Source organism: Oenanthe melanoleuca, chromosome 28, assembly GCF_029582105.1.
Source record: "Oenanthe melanoleuca isolate GR-GAL-2019-014 chromosome 28, OMel1.0, whole genome shotgun sequence".
Lineage (NCBI taxonomy): Eukaryota > Metazoa > Chordata > Aves > Passeriformes > Muscicapidae > Oenanthe > Oenanthe melanoleuca.
In genome coordinates, this window is record NC_079361.1 from 2,038,178 (window position 1) to 2,051,987 (window position 13,810).

The following is a 13,810-nucleotide window of genomic DNA, read 5'->3' on the forward strand; positions in this document are numbered from 1 at the left end:
GATCTGGATAATCACATCTTGATGGCTCTGCTCTCAAAGCCTGTGGCTCCTTCAAGCCAGAGTTACACTTTTGGGAAACACCAACCCTATTTTATTTAACACCTGGGACTAATTAAGCCCAGCTTTACTGTTGGGCAATTAGTTTGCATGTCTGTGCCTCGGTGGAAAAACAAACCCGTTTGTTTCCAGCTTGTTTTGCTCATAGGTTCTCAACCTGCAGCCCCTGGGCTCCAAACAAAGCCCAGCACTTTGTTTATTGCTGCAGTAGCTGAAGGGCTGAATGGAGCTTTGTTGTGTTGGGTGCTGAACAGCCATAAAAAGGGTGAGTCTGTGGCCAAGGAGCTTGTCCCAGCACGGACTTGGGGCCAGGCTGTGATGTACAGCCAGAGCTGGGAACTCTGCCCAGGCCCTGCAGTTCAGACATAGCAAGGCAGGGAGAATATTTCATTTTATGTACAAAATGCTGACGCAAAATTACCCTGTCAGGCCTCAGCAGCGTTCCCTGTGTGTCCTAATGGCAACCAGGGCAGAGCCTGCAGCCTCCTCAAGCCTCCAGACGAGCCCTGGCCTTGGTGTTGTGAGGGTTGGACAGGCTGGGCATCGTCCAGCACCCCTGGGAAGAGCCAAATCAGCCTGGGAGTGTCAGAGCTGTGCTTCCCTGGGGGTCAGGCTGTTATTGTGGGGTTCTTTCCAGCATCCCAGGGGTTTCCAGCATCCCAGGGGTTTCCAGTATCCCAGGGGTTTCCAGCATCCCAAGGAGGTTTCATCATCCCAAGGGGGTTCCAGCATCCCACCACGGTTTCCATCATCCCAAAAGTGTTACCAACATCCTGAGGGGTTTCAGGATCCCACTGGGGTTTCAATTATCCCAAGGAAGTTCCATTATCCCAAGGGATTTCCAGCATCCCAAGGGATTTCCAGCATCCCAAGTGGGTTCCAGCATCCCACCGTGTTTTCCATCATCCCAAAAGTGTTTCCATCATCCCAAGGAATTTCAGGATTCCACTGGGGTTTCCATTATCCCAAGGAGGTTCCATTATCCCAAAGGGGTTCCATTATCCCGAGGGGGTTCCATTATCCCAAGGGATTTCCATCATCCCAAGGGGGTTCCAGCATCCCACCACGGTTTCCATCATCCCAGAATTGTTTCCAGCATCCCAAGGAGTTCCAATTGTGCTGAGAGGTTTCAGGATCCCACCAGGGTTTCCATCATCCCAAGGAGTTTCAGGATCCAGCTGGGGTTTCCATAATCCAGAGGGGTTCCAATCATCCCAGGGAGTTTCCAGCATCCCACTGGGGGTGTTCCCATCATCCCAGCATCATCCTGGGAGGTTTCCATCATCCCAGGATTCCAGGGGTTTCCATAATCCCAGGGGATTTCCATCACCCTGAGGGATTTCCATCACCCCCATTGTTTCCATCCCCCTGCTCTCTGTGCAGCCACAGGAGGGTGCAATGTCACTGCTCCTCTCCATCCCCCCTGACAGCCAGGATTTCAAATATCTGCTGGAAATTCAGCCTCCTCTCCTCATCCTGGGGAGAGGAAACAGCTGGTGGATTTTGGGGATGAAATATGAGGGTTGGTGGTTGCCTGTGAAACCATTTTTTCAGGCAGATTTTCAGGTGGTTTCTGATACTGAAATAATCTGAAAAGTAAACTTTCTAGCAACATCAGGGACTGAAAATTTCTGGTTTTCATGCTATTTATCACCTCCTCCTCTTTGCTGTGAGCCTCTGGTTGCTTTCCCATTCCCTGTTTTCCAGGATTTGTGCAGGTTTGGCTTGGGAGGGCTGTGCTGCTCCATCCCCTCCTCAGAGGCAGGTCAGGAATGGAGCAAAACCCATTTTTGGAGCTGGTCTGGTACAAATCTGAGGAGTGCTGGGTTGGGGTGCAGGCCTGGGGGAATTTGCCTTGTAAGTCAGGAGTCTCTGACTCTATTTACCACCCAGGAGGGAAACCGTGCAAATCAGGGAAAAACAAGATTTCCAAAGGGTCTGGCAGAGCAGAGCCGCTCTCTGGGGAAGGAAATCTGCCCCCCTGTCCCTGTTCATTCCACAGAGTGTTTGAGACAAGCCCCAGCAGACAGAACACCCCTGGAATGGCACCAGGCCACTCTTACAGCAATTAGTTTTTCCTTGGCCAGCAGCAGCACCATTCAATTAAACCCCAAATATTTTGTTCAGTTGCTCTTTTCTGGGTGTGCTCTGGGGGCTCAGACAATGGCCAGCGTGGCCTGGGGAGGAAGGAAACCACTCTGTCCACCCAGCCAGGGAACTGGCCCAAAATCCAGCCCAGCAATCAATCCCAGTCCCTTTTGAACTCAGTTTCCAGTGCAGAGCCAGCCCTTTCCAGCCTGGCCAGAGTGGCTGGAGTGGAGCTGGGGCTGTGATCTCCCACCCTCAGCCAGCTCCTCCTGGGAGCAAAGGATGTTTTCCCTGCTTTTTTCTGGGTTATTTGGATGAGCAAACCAGGCAGCACAAAATGCTGGGGGACTCAGGAGTCCCTCCTGGGCATCTCCTGCTGCTGCTGCATCCCAGGAGGGGAGTTCAGGGTGCTCCAAAAAGGGTTTAAACAAATTCATGGCAGAACATGAATTAGGGCTGGCACAGCTCCATCCTGCTTTGCTGATAGCAGAGGATTTAGGGGGATCCACTACAGAAATATCACAGCTTCTTTTTTTTTTTTTTTTTTTTTTTTTTATTTTTTTTTTGCCAGCATCCCATCAGGACATGAGGCTGGCCAGGCCTTTGAGGATTTTTTTCTTTCTCCATGCCCATCTCATGGTCTGGTGGCTGTGGGCTGCTGCTGGGGCAGCCTGGGTGGCACCAGGGACAGTGGCCAGGAGTGTCCTGTGCCTTTGGCACTGGCTGTGCCTCAAGGGTCAGGGCAGGACACGAGGCTGCCAGGGCCTCACCAACTGCCCAGGGATGCAAATCCTGTCCCAGAGCCCCCCTGCAATCCCCTCCTGGGGTCTCAGTTCAGGGAGTTTGCTTTAATGCATATAATATATTTTAATACATACAATATTTTAATACATACAATATTTTAATACATACAATATTTTAATACATATATTTTAACACATACAATATTTTAATACATATAATATATTTTAATACCTACAATATTTTAATACATATAATATATTTTAATACATACAATAGTTTAATAGATATAATATATTTTAATACATGCAATATTTTAATACCTACGATATTTTAATTTTCAATATTTTTTATATTTTAATATTTTTAATATTTTTAATATTTAATATTTTAATATTTTAGCACATGCAATATTTTAATACATATAATATATTTTAATACATATAATATATTTTAATACATATAATATATTTTAGCACATGCAATATTTTAATACATATAATATTTTAATATATATTATATATTCATATGTTATGTCTCCCCCTGGCAACTTTTCACCCCTGAACTCTTCTTTCTGATCCTCCTGCAGGAAAAGGCACTGCCAGGGTGGTTTTTGGGGTTGCTCTGTCCCCACAGAGGGCTCAGGCTGGGGGTCCATCCCCACCCTGGTGCTTCCATCCTTTCCCTGTGTCCTTCCCCAGGGCCCCTCTCTCTTCCCAGGGAAAAGCAGGCTCATTTTTCCAACGTTTGCAGCACTGCCAGGTAATTCTCTCTCCACCAAGGCTCACAAATTCAGCTCTGAAATCCCAGAGCCGCCTTCAGGAGGAGGAAATGAGCTCCTGCCTTTTATTGCCGATTGCTTGAGGTGTCCAGCGAGGGGGTTGTTCGGAAACGAGCAGCACTGGGTTGTTTGCAGTGTTTATTCTGCTTTTTGGAGGTGGGCTGTCCCCGGGGGACCCTCCGCAGGACGGAGAGCGGCGGAATCCAGCGGGGCAGGGGCGATGTCACTGCGGAGGGAAGGGAACTCTAAAACACCGGCCAGTTCTCGGGGTTTTCATTCCATTCAAACCAGTCCCTGCCATTGCTGTGGAGCCTTTCAGGCCATTTCCTCATACACTCCCCGGGTTTTAAAATCTCTGTTTAAAATGAAGGATGGGATTGTTGTTTGTTATTGGGGAAAAAATCCAAACCAAAACCAGCGCAGGTTTTCTTTCTCTGCTCCGTGCGCCGCTGTCAGCACGGCCTCTTTCCCTCAGGGCTTTTCTGGGATGTTTTATCCCCAGGGAGCATTGCCTCCCGGGCTGCCCCAGTTCCCTCCCTGCTCCTCCTCAGCCAGGCTGATTAGTTTTATTCTGTTCCAGCCAAGACCTGCCTTCTGCACTGATGTCAGCAGTCCGGGCGGGACTTTTCCAGCCTTGTGGCTTTGGGGATTTTTTTATTATTTTTTTTCTTTTTTTTTCTTTTTTTTTTTTTTTCTTTTGGATAATCCTGGCAAAATTCCTGAGCGAAGTTTTTTTTTTTTTTTTTCTCCTTCTTTCTTTCTTTCTTTCTTTCTTTTTTTTTTTTTTTTTTTTTTTCTCAAGCAGCCCCTATCCATGTGCTGCCTCCGAGCTGCTCTCTTATTACTGCTCACTTCCTGAAAGGAGACTTTTTAGCAAAGCCTCCAACTCCAGCTCTGCCTGGGTCTGACAGAAGAAGGTTCTTAAGGAAGGCGACACAAACCCTCAGCCTGGAAACTTTCTGACACACGCAGGGCTGAGGGGGAGAGAGGAGCTTTTGGCTGCTGCTGGGAAAAAGAAGAGGAAAAAAAAAAAAAGAGAGAGAGAGAGAGAGAAACTGAAGGAATTAAAAAGGAAAAAAAAAAAAAAAAAAAGAAGAAAGAAGGGAAAGCACTCAAAAAGGTAAAACACTCTTTAAAATAATTTTTCCAGAGGAGACTCTTTGAGGTCGGAGTGGGGTGGTCTGGGGTGGAGGGAACTCAAATGTTCTTTGAAATCAGAACCGTCTCCCTGGAGAAGGAACGAGCCCGGAGAGCTTTGCACGCTGGAAAAACATTTATGAGAATGAAAACCATGTTCACCCTTCTCCAACATTCAGAGTTTCCATAAAAACGCAGGCAGCGGGAGCGGGGATCCCGTGCGCCGCCCCCAGCCCCTCCGGCCGCGCTTTTCTCATTGCGTTCACCCGGGGATGGAATGTTCGCTGCTCCGAGCCCCAAATCGCTGCTGAGCTGCCCCGGGAGAAGCTCTGGGTTAGAGACCAGCAGCTCCAGCCCTGCAGGGTGAAACCTTCCCGGCTGAGGATAAACACAGCCCGCGCTCCCTCTCCCTCTGCCCCCGTCTCTCTCTCCATCTCCAGGAGCTGCCAGTGCCTCTCTCCCTCCTGATGTGCTCAGAGGATTGTACAGAGTCTGCCCTGAAAAAGTTGCAGTGTCACTGACTCCGTGTGCATCGGCCCCCCTGCTCTGCTCCTTTCTTTCCTTGCTTTGATTGTGTTTTAAAGGCGCTTTTCTTTCTTGATTTTTTAAAAAATCGATCCCTCAGAAGATGTTATTTTAAACATCAAAGTAAATATTAGTGATGGTGAGGTGCCAGAAGATTATCTCATTAGAGCTGAAGGAGCTGGGCTATAAATAGAAAGGAGTTTATAAAATAACCTTGGCAAATATCTTCCAGAGGGGAAGAACCGAGCAAGGGGGAAGTGTGGAGCTGTGCTGGGAGCAGGTACCTCTGCAGCACAATGGAACGTTTCACACCAAGGCCCCTCTTTGGGGATTTTTGTGCTCAAACCTCGGGGGGTGTTTGTGTTCCTGCTGCAATCGCAGCCGGGATCCCCAGTGCCCAGCAGAGCTTTGCTCCTGATCCTGCTCGGTTTTATTGTGGTTGGCAGCACCCCGTGGTGCCAGGGTGGGATGCAGGAGGGTTTTGGGGAGCTGCTGTTCCCCCCTGCTCTCCCCCACTCTGCCCAGGGTGGGAGATGCTCTGTGGGACACCCAGGTGGTTCCCAGGATGCTCCTGAGTTGGGAACAGCCTTGCCAGGACTGCTCTGAGGTGCCTCCAGCCCTGAGGCTTCCCCTGGTCCTTGGGAGGTTGTTCCCAAAGTTTCTCCTTATATGGAACCTGCTGAGTGCTCCACTTGCTGCATCCTCAGCCTCCTGCTGTTCCTGCTTGGCCCCAGGGCAGCACCCTCTGCTCTCCACACCCCAAAAACCTCCAGGACAGCACCCTGTGCTCCCCTCCTCCTCCCCACATCCCAAAAACCTCCAGGACAGCACCCTGTGCTCCCCTCCTCCTCCCCACATCCCAAAACCTCCCAGGGCAGCACCCTGTGCTACCCACACCCCAAAACCTCCCAGGGCAGCACCCTGTGCTCCCCTCCTCCTCCTCCCCCACATCCCAAAACCTCCCAGGGCAGCAGCCTGTGCTACCCACACCCCAAAAATCTCCCAAAGCAGCATCTCTGCTCCCCTCCTCCTCCTCATATCCCAAAAATCTCCCAGGGCAGCACCCTGTGCTCCCCTCCTCCTCACATCCCAAAAATCTCCCAGGGCAACACCCTGTGCTCCTCACACCCCAAAACCCTCCCAAGGCAGCACGCTCTGCCCCCCACACCCCAAAAATCTCCCAGAGCAGCATCTCTGCTCCCCTCCTCCTTCCCACATCCCAAAAACCTCCAGGGCAGCACCCTGTGCTCCCCACATCCCAAAAACTTCCCAGGGCAGCACCCTGTGCTCCCCACATCCCAAAAATCTCCCAGGGCAGCACCCTGTGCTCCCCACATCCCAAAAAACCCTCCCAGGGCAGCACCCTGTGCTTCTCACATCCCAAAAACTTCCCAGAGTAGTATCTCTGCTCCCCTCCTCCTCCTCATATCCCAAAAATCTCCCAGGGCAGCACCCTGTGCTCCTCACACCCCAAAACCCTCCCAGAGCAGCACCCTGTGCTCCTCACACCCCAAAAATCTCCCAGGGCAGCACCCTGTGCTCCCCACACCCCAAAACCCTCCCAGGGCATCCCCTGCTCCCCTCCTCCTCCTCCCCATCCCAAAACCCTCCCAGGGCAGCACCCTGTGCTCCCCATACCCCAAACCCTCCCAGGGCATCCCCTGCTCCCCTCCTCCTCCTCCCCATCCCAATCCTCCCGGTGCCTCTGGGGCGGCTCCAGCTGCGCTCCCCGCGGCTGTGCCGGGCTGGGATGGGAAGGGCGCTGTCATCTCCTGCAAATCAGCTCGGGCCGGGTCGGGCCGGGGGGCTGAGGGGGCTGAGCTGTTTCTTTTGGCACGGCAGGCTCCGATAAGCCGGGGCTGAGCAGCAGCCGAGAGAGGCTGAAGAGGAGCCCCGAGGGGAGGAAGGTGGTGCTGGCTCAACATAAACAGTGTCTGCTGCTCCAACCTGAAACATGAGAGGCTCTCTTATCACCCATGGCTCCAGGCCACCCAGGGGCTGCCGGGGAGGAGCTGCTGCTCTCAGCATTCCATGGAATCCTGGTCCAGGGACAGCCCGGGCTCTGCTTCCCCGGGGAGCAGCCCAGGATGCACCCAGGGATGATTCCATGCAAACCCTGACCTCCAGCTTATCTGAACCCACCCCCTCCAAACCCCACTTTTCTTGCCAAGTTTCCAGCAGTTGATTCCTTCTGAGCTGGGAGCAGTGCAGGATGTGTTTGTCACGTCCTGTCCTGCCTCCATCTTGGGTTAACACAAAATGAGCTGCAAACAAACAGAATTGGGACCAATTCTGTCACGTTGGCTGGGTGATGTCAGCTCAGATGTGCTGAGGACACACGAGGCACTGAGGTCTTCACTTGACCCCAGCACTGTAGGAAATGTTTGCAGGGTGAGGAGTTGCAAACATTTCCCAGGAATCTGGAGCAGGTTGGCAGCTGGGGACAGAGACACGTGGAAAACCACCAGCCTTGTTTTCCAGCTCTGAGGGAGGTTTAAAGACACCATCCAAGCCAATTTTCCCATCTTGGTTTCTGTGAGGGCCTTCAATGGAGTCTGCAGCCAGCTGAAGGGCTGGGAGAGTCTCCACTGGGGAACTGCTGGAATATTTCAGCTCCATCTGACTTCAGAGCACGTGTGAAGTGCAGGGTCTCCATCCAGCTGCTCCACTCCTGCTCCTCTCTCACCTTCTGCATCCTCCCAGGCTGGGAAATGCTTGGAATATTCCATGTCTGACTACTCAGTGTCTTTCATGGAGTCATGGAATGGTTTGGGTTGGCAGGAACCTTAAAGCTCATCCAGCCCCACCCCTGCCTGGGGCAGGAACACCTTCCACTGTCCCAGATTGCTCCAAACCCTGTCCAGCCTGGCCTGGGACACTTCCAAGGATGGGACATCCACAGCTTTGCACTTCTGTTTATCATCCATTATCAATAGTGTGTTTCCTACTCTTACATCATAGCTTAATTTAAAGGGAAAATGACTTCAAATGAATCTATTCAGTCCTGCAAATCTTTTTGAACTCAAACATTCCTAAATGTTGGTGAAGTCCTGGCCTCCTCCTGTGGGATTTGTGACCTTGCTTTGACCAAAATGAAAGTCCAAAGAATGAGTTCAGTCATATCAGGGTTAGAGACTCTTCACTCCCTGGCCATGGATGAAGGAGCTGCATCCCACACCACCTGAGCCATGTTTCCCTGAGTAAAGACCCTACAAGGAGGGGAAAGGGGCCCAAAAACGCTCTCCAGCAGATCCCCTGGAGCTCCCAAGGAGAGCCTGGACATGACCTGCAGGTCTGTAAGGGATCCACAGCTGAAGCTCTGCAAAGCTTCACCCCACAGGAGGCGTCCCTGTCCCTGCAGGGCTCCCCTGGCACGGGGTGACCTGTCCTGGGGCTGTGGGTGCCTCTGGCACTGAGGGCCTGGGTGGTGCCATGGCCTGGCACCCTCTGTTGCCTTGGCTGGCACCAAATCCCTCCCTGGTTTGTCCTGCTGTGGCAGGAACTTCCTCTGTGTCACAGTGTCACTTCTCTGACAGGTTCTGCTTTCCTGGAGGACAGGGAGGTCCAGGTTGGCTTCCCCACTCCACAGCTCCCTGCATTTCCTCCCAGCCACTCCTGTGACTCTCAGGGTTGTGTGGTCCTGATCCAGTTCTGGAGAGGGATGGGACCAGAGACCCCCTGGTGTCCCTTCCAACCTCACTTATTCTTTAATTCAGCCAGGGCTGGGGGCAGTGTTGGACGAGGCTGTGCTGTGACAGTGACAGAAGGAGCTGCTGAGCCTCAGGCTCACTGCACTGCTCATGCTTCTCCCAGCCCTGCTGGGCAGCAGAAATCACCTCAGAGACTTTTCTTGGGAAGCCCAGCAGAGTTCTCCTGCCTCTCCAACTCCAGCCTGAGGCTGTGGGTGCACGAGGGGTGGCACCTGGGGCTGTAGGGGGACTGTGCCTCCCCTGTAGCACATCCAGCCTGATAACCAGACACATCTTTGTCAGCTGGGAGGGTGGGGAGCCCTGGCACAGGGTGCCCAGAGCAGCTGTGGCTGCCCCTGGATCCCTGCCATGTCCAAGGCCAGGCTGGACAAAGCTTGGAGCAGGCCAGGACAGTGGGAGGTGTCCCTGCCACGGCAGAGGAATGGAACTAAAGGAGCTTTAAGATCATTTCTCACCCAAACCAGCTGTGATTGGAGTATGGCCCTGTCCTGCAGCCTGGCTGATGAAGAGCCAAATTTCAGGTGCAACACTTGTGTGAGAGATGAGAGCTGCACGAAGCTGGAGCTGCACAAAGCACACAAACCACGCTGGTGCCTCAGCTGGGACCCGGAGCACGGAGCAGCTCCCGCCCGGAGAGCGCCGGGGGTGACGCAGGTGAGCGCAGATCGGGGTTGGCACATCAGAGTGTTTGTGCAAGCACAGGGCTCGGTGCCCTGCGGGGCTGCGTTGTGTAAGGGACTGCTGCAGGGGAGCTGCGGGAGCCAGCCCTGCCGGGATGGAGAGAGGAACCAGCCCTGCCGGGATGGAGAGAGGAGAGAGCCCTGCCGGGATGGAGAGAGGATCCAGCCCTGCCGGGATGGAGAGAGGAACCAGCCCTGCCGGGATGGAGAGAGGAGAGAGCCCTGCCGGGATGGAGAGAGGAACCAGCCCCGCCGGGATGGAGAGAGGAGAGAGCCCCGCCGGGATGGAGAGAGGATCCAGCCCTGCCGGGATGGAGAGAGGAACCAGCCCTGCCGGGATGGAGAGAGGAGAGAACCCTGCCGGGATGGAGAGAGGATCCAGCCCTGCCGGGATGGAGAGAGGAGAGAGCCCTGCCGGGATGGAGAGAGGAGAGAGCCCTGCCGGGATGGAGAGAGGAGAGAGCCCTGCTGGGATGGAGAGAGGATCCAGCCCTGCTGGGATGGAGAGAGGAGAGAGCCCTGCCGGGATGGAGAGAGGAACCAGCCCTGCCGGGATGGAGAGAGGAGAGAGCCCTGCCGGGATGGAGAGAGGAACCAGCCCTGCCGGGATGGAGAGAGGAGAGAGCCCTGCCGGGATGGAGAGAGGAGAGAGCCCTGCCGGGATGGAGAGAGGAACCAGCCCTGCCGGGATGGAGAGAGGAGAGAGCCCTGCTGGGATGGAGAGAGGATCCAGCCCTGCTGGGATGGAGAGAGGAACCAGCGCTGCTGGGATGGAGAGAGGAGAGAGCCCTGCTGGGATGGAGAGAGGATCCAGCCCTGCTGGGATGGAGAGAGGAACCAGCGCTGCTGGGATGGAGAGAGGAGAGAGCCCTGCTGGGATGGAGATGAGATCCAGCCCTGCCGGGATGGAGGTGTCTGGGTCTGCCTTTGCTCCCCTGCCTGCTCCGAGGTGTGAGCACTCCCGTCCTTTCCCAGTGCCCGTTCCTGGCAGAGCCCTGGTGCTGCTCCGTGCTGGCAGGAGCAGCAGGAGCACAGGGAGAGCTGCCTGTGCACAGGCCCAGCAGGTCTGGATTCTCTCCTGGCTGTGCTGATCCCCTCAGAGAGGGAGCATTTCATGGAGGCAGAGGCCACCACAGAGATGCTGGGTATAAAAACAGCATTTGTGCATGGAACATCTGTAGGATGGCAGCACAGGGGCATCAGACCTGTCTGCAGGTAGTGTGTGCAGAACAAGTGTTATCAATGTGCACATAGCATGTAGCCATGTGCAGGTAACATCTATCCCCATGCAGATAACGTGTATCCATGACCAGATAATGTCTATCCCCATGCTGATAGCATGTATCCCCATGCTGATAGCATGTTATCACATGCAGGTAATGTGTATTCCAATGCAGATAACGTGTGTCCATAGATAGTGGCTATCCCCATGCAGATAAGATTTATTCCATGCAAATAGTGAGCATTCCCATGCTGATAGCATGTTAATACATGCAGATAACGTGTGTTCATGTGCAAAGAGTTTAATGTTTAATGTTTGATCCCATCCCCATGCACACAAGCAGCTGCTGCCATGCCCTGGATGCACGTGGGTGACACGTGTGTCACTTCACTCATGGGGCATGTGTGTCACTGGCAGGGCCCTGTGTGGTGGGGGATGCATTCTGTTAATGACTGGCACCCTCCATTAATGGCTGGCACCCTCCATTAATGACTGGCACCCTCCATTAATGGCTGGCACCCTCTCCATTAATGACTGGCACCCTCCATTAATGGCTGGCACCCTCCATTAATGGCTGGTACACTCTGTTAATTACTGGCACCCCGTTAATTACTGGCACCCTCCATTAATGACTGGCACCCCATTAATGACTGGCACCCTCCATTAATGACTGGCACTCTGTTAATGACTGGCACCCTCCATTAATGACTGGCACCCTCCATTAATGACTGGCACTCTGTTAATTACTGGCACCCCGTTAATGACTGGCACCCTCCATTAATGACTGGTACTCTGTTAATGACTGGCACCCGGTTATTGACTGGCACTCTCCATTAATGGCTGGCACTCTGTTAATTACTGGCACCCCGTTAATGACTGGCACCCTCCATTAATGACTGATACTCTGTTAATGACTGGCACCCTCCATTAATGACTGGCACCCTCCATTAATGGCTGGCACTCTGTTAATTACTGGCACCCCGTTAATGAGTGCCTGGTCACTCTCTAATCCCGCTGCTCTGTGCCTGGCTGGAGCCAGCGAGGAGAGCGATGGCAGAGAGCCAGCAAGTCTGGGTCACATGGAGAGGCTCCAAACTATTGCATAAGTCCTGTCTGAGAGTGGACCTGCCTGGTGGAGTCCTCTCCTGAAAGCAGGAGGATCTCAGGGTGGGAGCCCTGGGAATCTCAGTGCCCACCTTCCCTGTGCTGGAATTGTGGCAGCTCCAGCAGGGCTCAGCCCTGCCCTGCTCCCAGCTCCCCATCCCGAGCAGGATCCCAGCTGGCACTTCCCTCCTGCTTTCCTGCTGAGGACCTCCGAGCATTTTACCACACTTGGAGAAGTGCAGTGACCCCAGCGTTGCAGATAGGGCCAGATCCTTATGTAACACAGGGATAGGATTTCCAGAGAGCCAAGCAGGCGGTGTCAGAGCGAGGTCGCTGCTCCAGCTCTGCTCTCACTGCCCTGCCTTTGGCACCGGCCTCTTTTGCCCCTTTGCTGGCAAAATTCAAGATTTTGGACATGAGCAAGGTGGGGGGGATTCACCCCTTTCCTCACCAAGATTGCACTGAACAGATTTGACTGTAAAATAATTCTCGTGTTTTTGGAAAAAAAAAAAAAAAAAAAAAAAAAAGCCCTCCTCCCACACAGTGCTGGAGTGAGCCCAAAGCCCCGTGAAGCTGCTGTACAAAGGGATGCAGGGTGTGCCCGGCCAGAGCACAGCAGGGAGAGCCTGGAACAGCGAGCTGGTGGTCCAGAGGCAGGGAGGGTGTGCCCCTGGCACCCAGGCTGGCACTGGGGTGCTGCCAGGGGGCAGAGACCCCCCAGTTCTCAGGGTGCCACTGGCAGCGTCAGTCTGCATTTCCCACATTGCTGGGGAGCACTTTTGGATGGGGTTAGATCTGATTTGAACGGTGTGAAAGCAGCATCTGCCCTCCTGGGGAGCTGAAATCAGACCTGCAGTCACTGGGGTGAGCAAAGAGCAGCTCTTGGGGGAGGTGAATCAGCCCTCCCAGAGACGGGGGCTGCACTGAGCATCCTGGGCATGAGGGGCTCAGCAGGGAAGGGACAGGCAGAGCTGGCTGTCACCAGGTGGGATTGGTGGCAGGGGCGAGCAGAGGTGGCTGTGCAGGCAGGAGCCATCCCAGGGCTGGAGGCTGCAGGGTTCTGGGAACAGGGATAACTCCGTGTTTCTAATTCTTCACTCGTCGTGGCCCCAGAGAGGCCACGCTTGGAGCAGCAAAGCAGATTATGGCTCAAGTTCTTGTTTTGTGTTCTGCAGACCTGTGACTTTAACCCCTTTCTCGCAGCTTGCAGACGCTCCTGGCAGCAAAAATGCTGATTTCTGTGGGTTTAACCCCTTGTGCTGCCCTAGAGCTGAGAAATGACTTCCCAGTGGAAGTCGTGTCGTGCTGGCAAGATGACTGCGGGGAGATTTCTGCCATCTGCAGCTCAGCATGTTTTCCACTTGGCAGCCCAGCCAAATATTTTGTCGGGAATATCAGGACATTCTCCTGCTGGAAGCCAGGGAGGTCTCTGGGACAGCTTTGCATCCCCCACGTGCTCACCCCGTGCTGTGGAGGAGCAGCCGGTGAGGGGAGCAGGGTTTGTTTATTCCATCCTCAGGAACGTGCAGGGACCTGCCAGGAGCTGGGAGCTGGGTGGTGGCTGAGCACACACAGAACACCCACAGCCCTGGGGACTGCAGCAGGTGAGACCCTCCCCAGCCAGCAGCAAACACAGAAATAATGCAGCAGCTGGGAGGGACCTGCCCCTGCCAGGGTGTGCAGGGAGAGGGGTGAGGAGGAGCAGGGATGGAGAGATGAGATGAGAAGGGTTTGAACATCCCCAGGCAGGCCAGGGAGGGATTGT

The 13,810-nt window shown here is 53.8% G+C and overlaps 1 protein-coding gene across 1 annotated transcript in view; it reads left to right on the forward strand.

Moving 5' to 3' along the window:
* Window positions 1–4,463: 4,463 nt before the first annotated feature.
* Window positions 4,464–13,810, forward strand: part of ADAMTS10 (ADAM metallopeptidase with thrombospondin type 1 motif 10) — a 73,507-nt gene continuing 64,160 nt past the window's right edge. The window contains exon 1 of the mRNA XM_056512660.1: window positions 4,464–4,787. The gene's annotated coding sequence lies outside the window, so the exon portion shown is untranslated. The remainder of the gene's footprint in view (window positions 4,788–13,810) is intronic.